This window comes from Triticum aestivum, chromosome 7B (genome assembly GCF_018294505.1).
Source record: "Triticum aestivum cultivar Chinese Spring chromosome 7B, IWGSC CS RefSeq v2.1, whole genome shotgun sequence".
In the NCBI taxonomy this organism is placed as follows: Eukaryota; Viridiplantae; Streptophyta; class Magnoliopsida; order Poales; family Poaceae; genus Triticum; species Triticum aestivum.
In genome coordinates, this window is record NC_057813.1 from 4735728 (window position 1) to 4741941 (window position 6214).

At 39.3% G+C, this 6214-nt stretch overlaps 1 long non-coding RNA gene across 1 annotated transcript; it reads right to left on the minus strand.

Moving 5' to 3' along the window:
* Nucleotides 1-496: 496 nt before the first annotated feature.
* On the minus strand, nucleotides 497-3346 carry LOC123163193 (uncharacterized). The gene is made up of 3 exons (XR_006481778.1): nucleotides 3167-3346; nucleotides 2365-2439; nucleotides 497-714 (listed from the first exon to the last, which is right to left on the minus strand). It is a non-coding gene; the product is annotated as an uncharacterized lncRNA (long non-coding RNA).
* Nucleotides 3347-6214: the final 2868 nt, after the last annotated feature.

Genomic DNA, 6214 nt, shown 5'->3' on the forward strand with positions numbered 1-6214 from the left:
CTAGCGTCAAGTTGAGGAGGTTTCGCTGATAGAGGTTGTTTGCGGGCTGGCTTGTTCATGGCCCGTTAACTAAGTTTGCCCCGTTTGTTAATTCGAACGTTGTCGTGGCTGTTTCCATACTGCCTCGCGTACGTGTACGCTGCTTCCGTTGCTAAAAAAGCTGCTTCCCAATTCTAAAAAAACAAAAAGAAAACGTGTACGATGCTTCCTGAACTTTTTCGCGGCTGTTTCCTGTACCTTTTCGTGGCTGTTTCCTGAACTTTTTCGTGACTGTTTCGTGGCTGTTTCAGTTGTTTCAAAAGTTTGTACAATAATTTTGTTTCTGAATTTGTACAGTGAGAAATGCAGACCTGAGGATAATAATAAGAATCAACAACTTTTAGTACAAGAATTTGTACTAATTGTTGTTTCTGAATTTGCAGCAATATATTTTCTAGTAATCTGAAGAGTAATTAGAATGAGAAAAAAAAAACAAATGTTCAGTGTATATATAAAATTGAAGAGTAAAGTGAAAGGTAAATTCTTGTGTTGTTGAACAATATTCAGAAACAAAAAGAATCAGCAGAAACATTGTTTTGGCACAACTTGCTACAGAATGGAATAAATGTTCTCAAAGAAAAAACTAGTTTCACGAGTGGGCAGATATTTGTTGGCTCTCTTTGCATTTGTAATTCTATCCACTTTGTACATCTGTTCATCCATGTCTCTGTGCACCTGTAACAATTTAATTTATGTTAATTGTTGGAAAAGAACATTATCAAGTGCGAAGAAAAAAAGATTACGCGTAATATCAGCGAAAGTAGGCTTATGTACCACTACTGTATTTCCAAGGAAAATATGTTCGTCATGAGATTAATTTGAATATGCGGAATCGCTGAAGAATAGGAAGAAATTTAATAAAGTTAGGCCACAAAATCATATCTAACAACCCTCTATTGCTGTAAAATGTTGAATAAGATTAATGTGTACATGTTCATGCAGAAATGATTTCACCAGTGGTAGTTGAATTTCATTGTCTTTACAATTGACTGTGTGATATAAGAACTTTTCATGAATTTTGTTAAAAATAAAAGTAGCTGAACCTTTTTAATGAACAAGTTTAAAGAATGGAATGAACAAGAATTGATTTAACAAATGTTGAACCGAATGAAACAGGTTTAATAAACAATTGTTCAACCATAAATAAGTAGTTGAACATCTTTTTTGTTAACAAATTGAACAAAAAAGAGATATGTAAATATATTGAAGAAAAATTCCAGGCAATTAATAAAAATGATTAACAAATGTTCAAATTTGTTTTTTTATATTTAACCTATTCAAAACGAATGTTCAGTTTTTTTGTTGCAAACAAATGTTCCATTTTTATACAAAAATGTTCATCGTATATTACAAAATTGTTCACAGTATGTTTCAAAAAAAACATTAACTACGCATTATAAAAATGTTCACGCATATTAAGAATATGTTCAACGAATACTACAAAAGTTCACTGTTAATGTGAATTTTTTTTTCAGTGTTTATTACACAAAAATGTTCAGTGTGTATTCGGAAATTTTCCAACATCGATTACACAAAGTGTTCAATGTGTATCCAAAAAATGTTCAACGTACATTAGAAATGTTCAATGCCTACCAAAATTAAACAATAGATTTTAATAGGTTATAAGCAAAAAAATGGAACGAATGAACTCTTAAGAATTTAGTTCAACAGAAAGTGAATAAGTTTAATAGATAATGAACAAATTTTGGAATGTTAATAAACATAAAAAAATTCCTTTTTACGCTGAAAGTTGATTAATTAAGAAACAAATACACAGAATGACAAGTTAATTAGAACCATACTGAAGTAGATGATATTCTGCAGGGCAAACTCTGCAAAAGGCAATAAAATTAGAATATCACCCAGCACAAAAGGAAACATCACTCTATTTCACCTTTTCTTATAAAAATATGGGACCAAACTTCACTGCATATGGAAGACATATGTCATGTTCAGATTGAGAATGATTTGTGAGAAGAACATCATCACGTCAGAACTGCCAAATTTGTGAGAAACGAAACACATCCAAGCACCAACTAGTGTTCAGATTGAGAAGTTTCGCTTTTAAATTTCACTCGATCTACTCTAATTCTAGACTCAGGTAGCCAACCGGACCAGATTGTTCTTCCATAGCGGATATGTCTACCATATCTCGGGCGATATGAATGACTTTGTTGTTGTGCTAGAAAATGCCTACTTAACCATAGCGCATATGCTTTGCTAACAATTGCAGCAAATCCATGGGCACAACCACATGTTCGCGCACATTTAGAAGATGTTTGATTTAGTCTGGCATAAAGCTTCTCTGCAAAGGAGACATCTTACTAACAACTTTGGCCCAACGAAGAGTAGAAAACCGTGACCGGAAAGTCGCAGTGGACCGTACAGGAACATTTTGGCCTAGAAAAAGAAATAGAGGAAGGTATAAAACTCATAGTCATAAAACAACACCAAAAGTGAAGATAGTGCAAGAAAAGCTGATAGATAATATACAAATGAATTGCTAACAAGTAACCTATTAAAAAAGGAAAATGATTACTTAAGAATCATATGAGTTCAGGTCAAACAACAACAAAAAATCTATAAACCAAACATTATTTTAACCTTTTCGTCACAGAAAAATTGTTCGTAAGTCATGGACAGAGTGGACATACTTTTTCCTTAAGAAATCAAGTACTGTGATGACCAATCCTTCACATAAAAACACATGCAAGCACCAACTACTGGTATGAGCACCGAAGTATTTCCAAAAATCACACAAACCGACAACTAGTATGAGTAATCCCTACCAGAACGAACAAAACAACAACTAGGATGAGCAATCCCTACCAAAATCGAGCAAAACAACTACTGTGATGAGCAATCCCTACCAGATCGAACACATCAACTACTTGGCACCAATTCCTACCAAAAAGGAGCACGAGATTGATCTAGGGGTCAAGAAACAGGGACGAATTCCAACCAAAACAAAGCAACACCTAGCAGATCGAACGAACAGAGCCGCATCAACCAGCTCCCCACTCCATACGAAACCATAATCGTAGAACTAAATGGATCGAGATCGAAACAGTAACTACAACCTGCTTCTCAAATCTGCCATGAAAAAGATGGGAGATGAACAACGAACCTTGCGCAGCCATGGCGGCAACCAATTCCGCGAAGAGAAAACGCCGGCCCGGGAGTCACGAAGATAAAGAGAAGAAGCAGGCGAAGAGAGAAGAGAAACGCCGGCTGGGGAAGCGAGACGAGAAAGAGAGGAAAAGAAGGAAGCGAAGAAGGGCGAAGAGGACTCGAAACAGTAGTACAAGAGTCGAAAAGGGCCGGCCCGTATAAACGCTGGCTTCAGCGAAGCCACAATGTTGTGACGCTAACGAGCGTCAAATAGGATCCACCGTGAACAAGGATTCCCTTTTTAATGAACAGTCCGTCATCACTGTGTTGACACACGAACACGTCACGTGTACCCTCGACGCCGGGGGTGATGCACCGCAGCTCACGTCGAAGAAGACCCGACCGACAACACGATACGCAAGACAGTCGACGGACGCTTTTGCAGACCCGAAACCCCACACCCCCGGGAGGGACCCCGTCAGGGAGTGCGGCGGCTATGGGCTGCCCTAGGTCGATTCGCTCGCCCCTAGAGCCTCGAGATTCCCGGCTCTCAAACACGAAGAACAACGAAGAACGAGAGAGAAAAAACGGTGGAGAGATAAAATATAGATGAAAAAGTAGTATATTGATTTGTTCGATTGTGTGTTATTCAATCGGCCGTCACCCCCAACATATATAAGAGGCGGCTGGACTTCCCGTACAAGCAAAGGATTCATCTAGGCTTTTCTTACAAGAAAAATTACATCAATTCGCGTCCTAGAGTCCTAGTTCTATTCCAACTCGGATTCAGTCTGAATCTGGCCCAAACTCTGTCTTCCTTCTTGCGCGGGCCGCCGAGCTTGCATATGATCTCCGATCAAGACGGCCCAAATATCAAACTTGTGCCCCTCGATGATACGAACAACTCTCATGTTGATTATTTTTTCAAATAAGGCCATCTTGAATACTACTCGAGGTCATCTTTACCTTCCAGTCGGACTCGGTCTTGCAGTAGACTGGATTATCCGAGTCTGGTAGTGAACTTGTAGGCCATATACTATATCTGATGATGATGACTCCAAAACCAAAGTTTACCGTCTTGATGATATACATAACTTCTGTATTGAACACTTCTTCATCCGAGGTCATCTTGATAAACTTTCGGGCAAATGTTCAGTTTCACTCGGATTCAACCTCATCCACTCGGATATTAGAGACTTTTACTCGGACCATCCGACTGGACTTTTTCACTCGCAAAACAATCTTTCACTCGGATGACTATATTTTTATTCGGATAATAATAAGTTCATCCGGTCAGCAAACTTCCACTCGACCGGTAATTTTCACTCAACCGGTAAATTTTCACTCGGATGATAAGCTTTTTATCGATCGGTAAGTTTTTACTCGAAAGTTAAGCTTTCACTCGACCGGTAAGTTTTCACTCGGACAGCAAGCTTTTCACTCGACCGAAAACGTAGGCTGATCTTGATTTGTCTCCTCAGGTCCCATACGACCTCGGATCGTGATGAATTATATATGAAAATCAATCGGCTCGACGAGAGGAAACTTTCTCGTGTTGAAGTTTTTCCGATTCAAGGACTTCTTAAGGGCCGAATTGCTCGCGCGACCCATCAGACATGTTGTGTATCGCCTCTAACTTTTGCATATGAAATCGGATTGAGATGACTTATATATCAAAATCGATTGCCTCGACGAGATGAAGACAATTCCTTCAGAGTACTCCTTCATCCGAGGTCGTCTTGAAGGCATGACCGGCCGAAGACCACTCGGAATATTGAATTCTGCCACTCGGAATACAATTTCGGCCCCTAAGATGGAGTCGGACGATGATAACCTAAACATCAAAGTTGTTCCACTCGGTGATGTGAAACTTTTCATGCTGAAAACCCTTTCACTCTGTATCTTGCCAAAATCAGGCGTCAACACATGCCCCCCTGTTTTTCGGCAAAGCTTGCACGCCGAAAAATAATATGCACAGTGTTCGTTCTAAGGACGATGTCAACACTCCATCGGCCATTTATTGTTCTCGGGGCGATAATTATGTATCGGCCATGTTTGTGCTAAGGGCGATAATCGTATATCGGCCATTGCCTACTCAGGCTTCCTGCCACACACTCGGGTGGTACTTCTTCAAATATTTTCCGTTGAGATCTCGGGGTAACAATGCCCCTTGTATTGATTCCACCAAATATGAATCTCCGGGAACAACTCTTGTAATCCTAAAAGGACCTTCCCAACTTGGAGACCACTTCCCGAATTTTCTATCTCTTGAACCAATCGGCAGAATCACTTTCCAGACGAGATCACCGACTTGAAAATTCTTCAACTTAACTTTCTTATTGTAAGATCTTGCAACCCTCAACTTGTCTCTCTCTATGGACTTCAAAGCAACCAAATGTTTATCGGCAACTTCATCAATATTGTCCATCATCAAGTTATAAAAGTCTACTGCCGATAAATCATTTTGTTTGGCTATTCTCAAAGCATTCAAATTTACTTCCACTGGTAAAACGGCCTCTTGACCGTATACTAGCTCATATGGAGTTACCCTCGTAGCACCATGCCTTGAAATTCTATGTGCCCATAAAGCTTCGGACAACAACTCATGCCATCTCCTCGGACTATCCTCAATCTTCTTCTTGATGAGCTTGATTAAAATTTTATTGCTAGACTCGGCTTGTCCATTAGCTTGGGCATAATACGGAGAGGAATTGAGCAACTTTATATTATAAGATTTGGCAAACTCTCTGACTTGGTGTGACATGAAAGATGAACCTTGATCTGTAGTTAACGTTTGAGGAATACCGAATCTATGAATAATATGCTCGGTTATGAATTGAATTACCTCCGTATGTTTCATGTTCTTGAGAGGTACTGCTTCAGACCATTTAGTGAAATAATCAGTTGCCACCAATACGAACCGATGCCCTTTTGAGGAAGATGGGTGGATTTGTCCAATGAAATCTAAACCCCAACTCTGAAAGGCCACGGTTTGATAATAGGATGTAACATAGCAGCAGGAGCCAATTGAATATCATCAAACTTTTGACAAGCTTCACATCCT